Consider the following 13,839-nt stretch of genomic DNA (forward strand, 5'->3'; position numbering starts at 1 on the left):
CCAATGGGCAATTCGCAGGAATGTCCTCTTTTGGGCTGGTCTTGAATTTTTATCCGTCATCAAGTTGGTGGTCTTTAATATCATTTTTTTGCGCGGATTGCCCTTCTTTTGGGGTGGTCTTTAAATTTTGCCCCTCATATTTGTGGTCTTTAAATTATCCTCTATTCATTTGGTCTTTATTTTTTTGCCGTTCACATTGCAACTTTGAGCGTTCACAGTAAATCATGAGGTTCGAGTTCGAACCCCAACTCGAGCATAAATTAAAAAAAAAAATTGCAAAAAATTGAAGACAAGTTTGGGTCGCGTGTATGCGGGTCGGGCATAACTTTAGTAATTCCTTCACAAGTTTATCTTAGGGGACATCTTTAATCGGGCAAACTTTTATGCGGACCGGCATAAACTTGTGAAGGATTATCGAAGTTATGCCGGACCGGCATCTTACGCTAAGTCCCATGGCGTAAGTATCTCGGGGTCCGGCATAACTTTGGTAATTCCTTCACAAGTTTATGCGCGGGGTATACTTTTAACGGGAAAACTTTATGCGGACCGACGTGATAAAAATTGCGATGAATTATCAAAGTTATGTCGGGACTGGCATACTTATGTCGAGTTCCGCCTACAAGGCACGTAAGTATGCGGGTCCGTATAACTTTGGTAATTCCTTCACAAGTGTATGCCGGGGGCATAGCGAAATTTAAACTCGTCTTGCGAATTTTTAAAATTTTGGTAATATGTGGGTTCGAACCTCGAACTGTGGGTTTTAGCCGAAGGGAAAAATTTAAAGATTTCATCTATGAGGGCCAAAATTTAAAGACCACCCCAAAAGAAGGACAATTCTGCGAATTGCCCCTTTAATATTTGTCATTCGCTTAATACCATGAGATTCGGAATTCAAACTCCGACTCAGTCAAAAAAAATGTAAGGCAGAGTTTTATAGTAAGGTTAGGCCTATTAGGGCTAAAGTTAGGTCTCAGGCGGAATTTTGAATGCAAAATTCTACCTTAAGAGTTCAAAACTCTCCCTGTAGAGAGAGTTTTCCATTCAAAATTCTGCCTGCAATGTGAATCCAAATATCTGCCTTACGAAATTTCATCTTTTTTTTTTTTTAGTAAGCTGGGGTTCGACCCCATAATCTTGAGGTATTAGGCGAAGGATAAAAATTAAAGACCACCAATATGAGGGACAAAAATTAAAGACCAGGGCTTTTGAAGGACAATCTGCACATAAAATGTTTTAGTATTGGATTGGGTCATATGGTCTGGGCTTGGGGTGATTTTGGGGGTCATTTGCACCTTTGTCCCCTATTTGGTGTTGGTTTTTAATTTTTTGGCTTCATAACAAGTAACTTTTTTGCGAGGCATGAGTTTATATTTATGTATCATAATATCCAGCAAGTTAGGCCCCATGGTTCTTAAAGAACTTATGCCCCGAGGCTTAAATTTGATTTTGAAAGGGACAAAAAATTAAAGACCATCCAATTTGTAAGGACAAACTGTGCAATTAGAAGCAATTTTGGTGGGGAAAGTGCACAAATAGTCGTTTTTAAGACCCCCTTCCCCATTTAACAATTACCTAAAATTTCAAAACAAAAAAAAAGGCTTAGCGAATTCCGGCTTGCGAGACTGAAGTTCAAAATCAAGGATTTAAAGATTCAAACTTCAGAATGGATGGGTATGAAGTTAGGCTTTGGCAGAGCCCAACTTTAAACTCGTAAGCCTGAACTTGAACTTAGAATTTTTAATATTTAGACCTTCGTATATGAAGTGAAGCTTTGGTAGAGCCTAACTTTAGACCCGAAGCTAAGAAACAACATGTTCATTCTAAAGTATTTCAAAGGCGACTAACTTTAAATAATTTTTAAATTGAATATATTAATAGAGTGCTAAAGAGATTCTATATGCAAACTCCTACTACTTCAATTGAGTCCTCGGGTAAAACAAAAGAAAGAGACATTTTCTTTTACACCCTTTAGTTTAAAAATTAAATACCTCTCAAGTTTCATGAATATAACTGCACCCGTAGCTAGATTTTACTATGTCATTTAAGCTATATTTAGTGTTTTCAAATTATTTAACTGGTAGTTTGATATGATCCTAAATGGGACAAAGGGCACAAAGATGCTTGAAAGGAAATGGGACGTTTGGATGATGGCTTGGGAAGAAATTGTGGCGACTTCTACAAGTGGCTAAAAGCACAAAGGCCTAAAAGTGCAAATTATGGCTATACGATGCAAATCAAGACAAATTGGGCTACAATTGCAAGACAATTGGTGTTTGGAAGATAAAGATTTCCACATGAGGGCTATTTTCGAAATTCCCAAAGAAGACTACCAACCAAAAAGGTCCTTACCTCATTAATGGCATTTTTGTAATAACTTAGTCTACTTTTAGTCTAGGAGTATAAATACTAGACTTAGTTCATTTCATTAGTTAGATTGGATGAATTATGTATTGAATACTCTAAATGAGTGATAGTTTGTTTGGCTTAATAGCCTTTAGGATAGTTAATGGTGGATTCCATTGTTGGGTTTGAACCTCATTTTCATTAATTTCATGAAGAATTGTTCATTTGTGGATTTCATTTGAATATCTCTTGCCTCGATTTCAAATAGCTTAGGTTCTATTGATTGAATCCAATTGGAAGGGTCTAGATTTCATATACTTAGGTTTGTCCATAAATTCATTATCATTAGGGTCTAGTTTTTATCCTCTATTTCTTATCCCCTTTTCTTCAATTCTCATCTCAATTTCTTGTTATCCTGTAATTCCGTGTTTTTGTGATTGATTTGGTGTTTCCTCCAAATCGATTCGTATCATTTGGTATTAGAGCTTAGGCTAAAGGATTGTTTCTACAATTCTTAATCCTAGGTTCATCTTATTTTGAAAATCCAAAAAAAATAATTGAAAAACCTGAAAATTCCCAAAAAAAATTGAAAATTGTGTTGTGATTGAATTTGTGCAAAATTGAAGTTAGATTTGAGTTTATTGATATCAAATCTAGCTAGATCTGAAATTTCGAAGCATTTGGAGATGTTTTGGACAAATCACCATTGTTGGGTTTTGGAGTTTTGAAGAACTTGAAGAACAAGCAAATGGGTCTAGTGAGTTCAAGGTCAATTGGTTCTAATTTGGAGTGGGCTTTGTTCTTTAGGTAGCGAGGAAGCTAAATCCGAAAATTAGGAGCAAATTGAGTTGGAATTGAGGTACCTAGAAATTTGAATGTCTTTGTGCTCTTGAGTAATCTTCATATCTTCATAAGGAACAAGGTGATCAAAAGGTGTGTTTGATCTAAAATTTTCAATCAAAGTTGAGAAAAAGTGTTTTTCAACCCCCAAAAGGCTAAGTTCTAGGTTGTGTGGGTCCAACAAGTCAAGAAAAAGTCGGAAAATCCAACCAAAGTTCGAGGCACAACGTACAATACATCACCAATGATGATGAAATACGGTCCCAATTCACGAACCGTCAATCTTATCCGTAAAATTGCATCCCGAAATTGTGTATACTGTTATAGTTTTATGGTCACAAAATACGGACTGTAAAGTGCACTCCTCAAATGCATTTTATGCTTCTGCTTGTACAGTTGTTACGCATCTCGTTCTCGTTGTAGTTGAACCTATGGTTTCATAGTCGGGTATGCTCTTGGAATTGAGACTCCTGTCCGAGTTTTAGACATAGGAAGTGCCTTACCCCGTGTACAAAGGTACCAGCATGTATCCCGGGTGATTTACAATGTTAGAAGTTAAACGAATCGAATCGACACGATCTGAGCTGAATCTGAGAAATCTGCAGACACCAGTCACCGTCGACATGGTTGACAGACCGTCTTTGTGCGGCGTCGACAGGGTTCCGCAGCCTGGAAATCTGCAGGCGTAGGTCGACGGGCAAGTCGACGGGTCGACGGGTCGTCGACCCGTCCATCGAACCGCACCGCTGGAGTTTTTTAATTCCAAGTATAAATATGTGGTTCACGACTTTATTTCTCATTTTCCTCCATTTCAAATCAAAGAAACCCTGGTATTTTCTCTCCCAATATTTTCCATCATTATTAGTGGAGATTTGGTAAGATCCGAGCCCCGTGGACCCGTGCTTGTCAAGAAGAAGGTTGTTTCTAGGGTTTCTTCAAGTTGTGAAGCTTAGGGAGTTGGAGTTGAAGTTGATCTTTGGAATCTTAGACCCTCAAGGTATGTAAATGATTTCTACCCTTATATTTAAGTTGATTATCGAGAGTTTTAGTGGTTTTAAGAGACGAAAGGGTATTTGTGGAAGTGGTAAGTTGATGAAGGTTAAGGTAGTGATTTGAGGCTATTTTAAGAGATGATTGGGGATAAATTTGAGTATATATTTATATATAAGTTTTGTTATCGTTGTCGTGGTTGATGTTGGATTGAATGGGAAGTTGAAGGGTTGTTAAGCTTATAAGGGAAATGTTGCCCATAATTTGCCAAGATCTATTCGTATTTAAAATGATTAGTAAGCGAGGTAAATAGTCTGATTAAGGCCTACGTTATCTTGATTGTAGACTTACAAGTTCGAGAGGTAGAAGTTGGACGATTGGGTATACTTCAAGGTATGTTAAGCCTATCCTTTCTTTCTTTTGGCATGACCTTATGATATGAACCGAACGAGTAAGCGAGCTTCCATATTACTCTACTCTTAGAAGTATTAGGAGTTCTTCAGTCTTTGATGTTCATGTACCCCGTTTATGATGGTTCCTTCTGTTCATGTGTCCAGTTTTATGTATACAGTTATTCATGCATTACATTCATTCATATATATGTATATTGACCCGTGACCAGAAGGCGTTATATACGCAAGTATTATATGTATATGGGGTATAGGAAAATGGATAGGCGTTATATACGCATTACCACCTGATCAGCTGGTGCACCATGATGATGATATAAGGATCGGGCTGCACGTACCGCAACAATGTATATGATGATGGCCGCAGAGAGGCCCATATGATATGATGGGATGCCATAGAGGACGCGGGCATTATATACGCGTATACATATGTACGACCTACATTGATAGGCATGAGCATGCATATTATGCGCCCACAGAGGCATTGTCAGTTATACATGAGTTCAGATTTTATTCATGATTCTTATATATACATGATTGTTCTTATGCCTTCATACTCAGTACATTATCCGTACTGACTCTCCGTTGCTCGGGGGGCTGCGTTCATGCCCGCAGGTTCAGGTAGACCGACAGGTGGTCCAAATTAATAGGACTTCTATCCAGCAGTGGTCAGTGCGCTCCATTGATCCGGAGTTGCAGTCTATTTTGGTATGCTAGCCTTTTTGAGATGTATATGCATATGGGTATGACGGGGCCCTGTCCCGTCCTTTCTACAGCTTTCATTCCAGTAGAGGTCTGTAGACAATTGTATGTATTAGTCAGATGATGTAGCCTTGTCGGCTCCCATTCTTTTGTGTACAGTATATGTAGCGGCCTAGCTGGCTTGCACTGTTTTTCAGTATGTATGTGTATGTACAGTCTATACAGAGTTTATAATTTTATTCTTTCATGAGGCAGTATTGATGTTCAGTATGGTTCAGATATGTGTTTAGGGGTGTTTGGTCACTAGAGGTCAGACACTCGTCACGACTCATCGGTTTGGGTCGTGACAACAGTCCCACGGATCGTTAGATCAAAGACAGTCCATCAATCTTGACCGTCAAATTGACCCCAAAAACTTGTCTAATATTTACAAAATATTCACCGTAAAATGCATTCGTTAAATGCATTTTATGCTTCCGCTTGTGGGCCCACAACAGCCCTTTGCAGGATCATATAACTTTCCATAAACAACCTGTATGCAAATCCTCAACCTCTAGATGTACCTGCATTTATTCGAAATTGCATTGCAAGTTTTTTCTTCAACTCGGTTTCACTTCATTTTCAGTTCTAAGTTTCGTTAGGTATTTGTTCATCCTTTCTTGATCTTCCAAGCTAATTAACACTAGTAATTGACCTTACTTAGTTGTTGATTAGTTCTTGAGTCTCATTTCTTTTTGTGCTAATTCTTTTTCAAGCTTTTCTCGTTTTAACCTGGTTGAAACTTCTTTGGCTCAAGTCCTTTAGTTTAATCGAGTCGTCCATCTTTCAATTAATAAGAATCTATTCTTCCACAAAGATTAGCAACCTTGTGAATTGATTTGGATAAGCGGTTCTTGGCCAAATTTGGAGGAAGCTTTAAGTTAAAAGGTAAGCTTGAGTGCAAATACGAGTGACGTGAGGAACTTTACTACTAATCTTGTTTGCTCATTTTGTAGGTACAATGAGAGAAGTCATAAGGAGGAGAAGATATAAAGAACGTCATCCATAGCTTCGTAATCTTGTGGTGAGGAATTGGAGAGTTATGCCTCTAGCAATGGAGGGTATGACTAAGATAGCGACGAAGGCTATGAGGGAGAAGATATGACTCATAGCGGTGATGGTGAGCATCACTATGCTTAAAATGATAGTGAAGATGATGGAATTCATGGGTCGTATGATGGTCCATGTGATCATAACCAAGATGAAAGCGAAACTTACTACTCCGGGGGTGATTATGAGGCGAAAGATTCTCATGGGTCTTATAAAACGATGAGTTGAGGAGTTTGATGACGAGTCCTATGGTGAAGACGAGAGCTATGAAGGGTCTCATGCTACACACCATGGACATGAAGGCGACTTGAGGTACATTCCTTCCTCACACTTACGTTATGAGCCAATTGATGGAGACCTGCATGAAATGGGAAGTTGTGACGAACGTGAGCCTTATGGTTATGTACTTTGTGGTGAATATGAGCGTGAGGATAGTGAATTTGAACATGAACCTTGTGAGGAATACTTTAATAGATATTTACATACATTGAATTGTGATACTTCCTATTCCGGGCAAAATGGTATAAGTGCGTGGGTTGAGCAAAGTCGAAGTCGACCTAGGAGAAGAAAAGAGTCTACATTTCCTACTTCACGAAGAATAATGAATCAAATTGTCATGCCCCGAACCATGGCCTGGGCGAAACACGGCACTCGGTGCCTTACTGCATGTGACCGAGCGAATCACATAGCTTGCTGAATCATCATGAGGTATAACATGAGCGGAACATAACATGAAATGTGATGAGCTTTTATAAAACATGAGATGTCATAATAGTTTAATGAAATACTTATTTAAATCATGAATGCGGAAATATTATAAATTGAGCTAAAAATGGCTACACGACTCTGAGTATCTAACATAACTGACTGACTAGTCTATGAAACCTCTAACATGAACATGAGTCTGCTAAACAAAACTACTGGGGCAAGTCCCCCAGCATAGCTTTAATGCATAACTAATAGGTAATAGATAACTGACTAAACCCCGAAAGAGATGGGGCTCACCCACAAGCTGATACGTGTAGAGTCATACTAAGCAGATGCGTCGTCTTATAAACCTGTACGTGCATCGTGAAATACAGGCCCCCGGGCAATAAAAGGGGACGTCAGCACATTGAATGTACTGGTATGTAAAGCAACTGAAAGAATAAGCACGGCACGTGAAATCACAATGGTAAAACTGAACTGAAACTAAAACTGGGTTGCGAACATGAACATGGCTACATATACATATATATAATGTGAGTAAAATTTCTGTGGGAGAGCATTAGTATGACCGACATGTAACCACTACGTTAGCACGTGGCGTCTGATCTCTGCCTGATCAACTAAGCCATCTTGTACCTTGCCGGGGTACAAGACATGAACATGGCATGAATGGATCCCAATCCCTCAATGGGGAAAACATGAACGAATCGTCCTAACTGGGCGGAGCGATCCTTATCCTACCGTGGCAAACGTAGTTTCAGGCTATTTGAGCCTTCTCGGTAATCTGTGGAACTCCCAAAAATATGAACATGATATAGTTGGCTAAGAAGCCCATGATTTTCGCGAAATAACTTGTAAACATGGTTTCATATCAAATAACTTGTAAAACATGGGTTTGAACAATATGGTTACCTAATATACTTGCATGAAAGCATGTAAAACATGTAGAGTATTTTTTTGAAAATAACATAATGATTTATAACTTGCATGTAGGAACCCATGGAATGCAAAGTATGGGTTTTCATGGATTACGAACTGATTCTCAATAATCAAAATGATGTATCAAGAACACAATGAAGAATTTATAACAATTTAATACATAACATAACATGGGGCATGGACCTAGGGTTATCATAAACATGGTTAAAAATCCTAGTTTTCGTAAAGCTTCATACTTTATGGAAGAAGAAATGTGGGGAAGAACAAAGATGTTCCCACACGTAGATAGCAACCCTACATACCTGGTAATGCTCCAAACTTGTGTTAAGAATCTGTTCTTGGAAGAAGAATCCCAAAGTCTAGTCTTGAATTCCCTTTAATTGGGTTTTCTTGAAAATCCTAGGCTAAGAATGATGAATTCTTGATTAGAATCCACGGATACATGTTAGAATTGACTTAGAAGGCTTAGAATAGGGTTACCTTGGTGTTCTTGGTGATGGGAGAGGGTAGGAGGTCGTTCTAGGGCTTGGAGGAAAGAAAAATAATGATATGGACGAATATATACTGTTCTGGAACATTGAATTTTTCGCCCAACAAAATACTGGCCGTATTTTGTGATACTGGCCATATTTCAGTTCGTATTTTTGGACTGCTCTGCGACTTTTCAATAAAATGACCATAACTTTTTGTACAGATGTCCGGTTGACCTCCATAATATACCGTTGGAAAGGTATTTCAAATATATACAACTTTTATTAAGGAAGTTTTCCCAAATTCCTAAATAATAAAGGGGTTATGGTCACTGGAAGTAAGACCTTCTACAACCTCACTTGAAAACATGTCCCGTAGAGTGGCTTCCAACTTTGTTTTGCCCAAAGATTCTTCTTATGACTTGACTAGTTTTCAAAACACTTCATATATCTCCCATATTGGCTCTATTATACCCCCTACCTTACGCGTTAAACCTTAGCTCGAAGATCCGAGATGTTACATATTCTTCCCATCCTAATGAAAATGTGACATGTTCTCAATATGGTTGTGATGTTGAAGATAGGAAGGAAGTATTGATAGGTGATGGAGGTAGAAGAAATGTAAGATCTCAAGAGAGAAATGACCCGAAGAGGCAGACTCTTGAGACAAAGGTGAATTTACTTGGTAGTGCGGGGTATGTTCTTGCGTTGGATGATAGTAACTAGAGCGACTACCTTGCACCTTAAGTGGTTGAGACATTGGGTATTGAATGTATGACGAGACGGGATGCTTACTATCAAGGAGGGCACTTGGTTGATAGAAGCGCAAGAGTATTCTTTACCCATGGCAACTACCAAGAGGACATTTGGTGTGATGTGCTTCCCCTAGACGATTGCCATTTATGTTTGGAAAATCCTTAGTTCCAAGAACATAAGGTTTCATATGGGCAAGAATGGTACAAGTATGTAGCGGACAAATAAAGGAGACTTCTCTTTCCACCTGTACACCTTAAAGAAGAAACAAATGCAAGTGAATGTATCAAAGTGATGTTGGAGCATGCACACCTCTTGAAGGAACGCTTACTCAAGGGGAAACGAATGAAGGAAAAGCCATCCAACCATTGTGAAGCGAAGAAGAAGATGGAAGCGGAGGGTTTCCCTAACCTTTCCAAAGAAGTACTTGGCAATTGTCCTAACTCCCATAAAATTGAGAGAGAAAAGACTGAGAGGAGTAAGGGAGTGAAAAGTGACAACTCTATAGTGGAAAAATGAGAGGTTGTGAGGAGTGATGTAAGGGAGTTGTCACAACCCCATTCTAACTCTTGCAACTTTTCTTTCTTCTCTAGTTGTTTGAAAAATGGTATAGGTATTCTTGGAAGCAAACCGAATGATGAACCTCAAACTTTGAAAGTTCATGCGGTAGTTGAAGGCTTCCCGAAGGAGCAAATGGGCACCAAAGTTGAAAATCATGGTAAAGGAAATACTTTGTGTGAAATTGAAGGTAAAATAGCTAAGATTAACACTTCAAATGATATGATTGATCATGTTGTTAAATTGAGTGTGAATGATATCTTGTCCTTACTTGAGCTTAATGAGCCTTTACCTTGTGACCATCTTAGTGAGTCTTCATTGATTGTTGACAATGTAGTTGATATGGGTGGTCCAACACTAGTTGATCCTATTGATGATCATTTTGATTTTCTTGTGAGATCAATTTGTGTCCACCTAGTAATGACCCTTGTGATTTGCATGTTAGTACATTGTCACGTGATATGATAGCTCACCCACTAGTTGATCCTAGCGATGACTGAATTGATTCTTCTAGCAAGATCAATTTGTGTCCAACTAGTGTGGATACTTGTTTTGATTGATTTGCTTGCTATGATAATCCACTATTTGAGGAACTTTGTGACGTGCTTAATGAACCTCAATTTAGTGATGTAATTGATCATGTGAATAGTCATGTTAATGAAAATGCTTTGGTAGATGACCTTCGTCTTTTTTAGAATAAGATTGCATTATTTGACTCTTCAATATTCATTGAATCTTTTTCCCTTAAAGATAATGCCTTATTTGAAGTTGACATGACTTGTGGAAATGATGTACCTAGTGGGATGTATAGTAATGTTGAGCATTTAGTTTCCTTTGAAAGCTATAATGTGTTTTGTGACCCACTATGGGATGACAATGAGCTTAGTCTTGATGACAAGCATGGGGTGGGTGAAGTTCTTGACACCATCCCCGATGACGAGGGATCCTTCTTCAGGATTTGTGACTCACTTGATGGACTAACTTCGAATTTGAGAATGACTTCCGAAAGTGAAGAGTGCTCTTTAAAGAAGAGGAGCAATTTGAAGGGAAAAGAGCACACTTCTTGGAAGGACTATACTAGATCTTCTAACCTAAAGGGTGGGGCTTGGCATAGGTTCAAAGAGCCTAAAGGTAAAAATCCTTCTTTTAATGAACTTGATTATGGCATTAACTTGTTTGTGGAGTTTCATCAAAGGAGGAGGCTTGAAGAGGATACCCATTGGAGAAGACCTCATCGAACTATACTCTGGTATGATGTCACATCTTGTACATCCTTCCCGGACGGTATATATTCGTGGCTCATGCTTATTCTTGGGCTTTCTAAAGCCATGAAGGTAACTTCTTTATGTGATGAGTATAGTAGTAGCACTCCTATCCATTATTGTGATTTCTTTCTAGTGTTACTACTTAATTGCATTTTGGGCTTGCATGGGAGATGTGAGCAAAAGAGTGTGGGGAATATCTTTGTATTTGACCCCAGTTTTGACTTAGGAATGATTTCCTTATTGGGGTGGGCTAGTGTGATGGTTGGACCCTTGACTTGGGTTGGGCTTATTTGTGATTACACTTATTCACGAAGGATTTCACTTGTTTCTTGACTTTTCACTTGTTTCTTGACTTAAGGGGAGATGTATGCTTCTTAATTGTTAGGACTAATGTAGATTTGTATGTTGGGATTCCTATTTGCATTGGATTCTTTGATTTACCTTTTTGTCAAAATGACTTGAATAGCCAAGTGTCTTTGGCATTATTTGGATACATGTTCTTTCTAGATCCATTTGATGCTTGGTTATATCATAAGAGTGAGCCGTTTAGTGTGTTGATTGCATGCTATGCTCACTTTAGGTATTATCATTTGCCATATGATGATTACCTTTATTTGTTGTGCGAGGATGTGTATTCATACCCTTCTACATTTTTGCAAGGTTTGAATTCGAGGACGAATCCTTTTGAAGAAGAGAAGGATGATATGATCCTAGATGGCACAAAGGGCACAAAGATGCTTGGAAGGACATGTGACATTTGGATGATGGCTTGGGAAGAGATTGTGGCGAATTCTACACCAAGTGGCTAAAAGCACAAAGGGCTAAAAGTGCAAATTATGGCTATACGATGCAAATCAAGACAAATTGGGCTTCAATTGCAAGATAATTGATGTTTGGAAGATGAAGATTTCCACATGAGGGCTATTTTCGAAATTCCCAAAGAAGATTACCAACCAAACAAAGCCCTTACCTCATTAATGGCATTTTTGTAATAACTTAGTCTTCTTTTAGTCTAGGAGTATAAATACCAGACTTAGTTCATTTCATTAGTTAGATTGGATGAATTATGTATTGAATACTCTAAATGAGTGATGGTTTGTTTAGCTTAATAGCCTTTAGGATTTAGGATAGTTAATGGTGGATTCCATTGTTGGTTTTGAACCTCGTTTCCATTAATTTGGGGTGGTCTTTAAATTTTGCCCCTCATATTTGAAATCTTTAAATTTTGCCCTTCGGCTAAAACCCATGTGGTTCCGTGGTTCGAACCCACGCGCGATCAAAATTTTAAAAAAAAAAAAATTCGCAAGGCAAGTTTAAATTTCGCTATGCCCAACGATACTTTGTGAAGGAATTACAGAAAGTTATGCGGACCCGGCATGCCATGCCTAAATGGGCGGACTTGGCGTAAGTATGCTTGGTCCGGCATAACTTTGATAATTCATTCAAAAGTTTATCTGGATCCGCATAAAGTTTGCCCATTAAAAGTATGCCCCCACCGCGTAACTTTGTGAAGGAATTACAAAGTATACGACCCGCATACTTATATTATGGGCGTACTTGGCATAAGTGGCGCCGGTCCGCATAACTTTGATAATTCCTTCACAAAGTTATGCCGGTCCCAGACAAAAGTTTGCCCATTAAAAGTATTCTTACCCCGCATAACTTTGTGAAGGATTTATCAGTTATGCGGACCCAAGATACTTATGCCAAGTACCGCCCATAAGGCATGGTATGCCAGTCCGCATAAAATGTGTAATTCCTTAACAAAAGTATCTTGGTCCGGCATACACGCGACCCAAAACCTTGTCTTGCGATTTTTTTTTTTAATTTATGCTCGAGCGGGGGTTCGAACTCGAACCTCATTATTTTTGCGCGAAAGCTCAAAGTTGCAAATGCGAAGGGCAAAAATTAAAGACCAAATAACGAGATAATTTAAAGACCACAAATATGAGGGGCAAAATTTAAAGACCACCCCAAAAGAAGGGCACTCCGCCCAAAAAAATGATTTCTCATGAAGAGTTGTTCATTTGTGGATTTCATTTGAATATCTCTTGCCTTGATTTCAAATAGCTTTGGTTCTATTGATTGAATCCAATTGGAAGGGTCTAGGTTCATATACTTAGGTTTGTCCATAAATTCATTATCATTAGGGTCTAACTTTTATCCTCTATTTCTCATCCCAATTTCTTGTTATCCTTTATTTCCGCGTTTTTGTGATTGATTTGGTGTTTACCCCAAATCGATTCCTATCATAGCCAATGTGGCAGACTTCAAGCAAAGTCTTGTTTGTTGCTCGTCTACTTCTTCTCCGATATTGCGTGACGCCAATGTATTTTAGAACATCAAAGGACAGTTTTTAGTAAATAGTTCCTTATGGCCGCAGGACAACACTTGAAACGAACAACATAACTATTCACCTGTTCGACAAATTGAATCTTTATTGATTTATATATTTAAATTTCTAAGTGCTATATAAGTTAACATCTTCCAGACAAATTACATATGAGTTAAACTTAGAACATATATAAATCACATTTCTTATGACTTTACTATTTCATGTACTATAATTTTAATGTATCTCCTATGTTTAATGTTAGAGACAAAAGATAGTACCCTCTGATATAGGGAGTTGTCAACGTCCTTCAAATGGATGCATGTTAATGCACGTGACTTGTGGAGCCAAAGCCTTATCCATTTTCATGGTAATAAACACTGACAAAACCCTTCAGACAGCTTTCAACATTCTTTACTCTATTATCAACACAATTAGCA

This window comes from Lycium ferocissimum, chromosome 12 (assembly GCF_029784015.1).
Source record: "Lycium ferocissimum isolate CSIRO_LF1 chromosome 12, AGI_CSIRO_Lferr_CH_V1, whole genome shotgun sequence".
NCBI lineage: Eukaryota > Viridiplantae > Streptophyta > Magnoliopsida > Solanales > Solanaceae > Lycium > Lycium ferocissimum.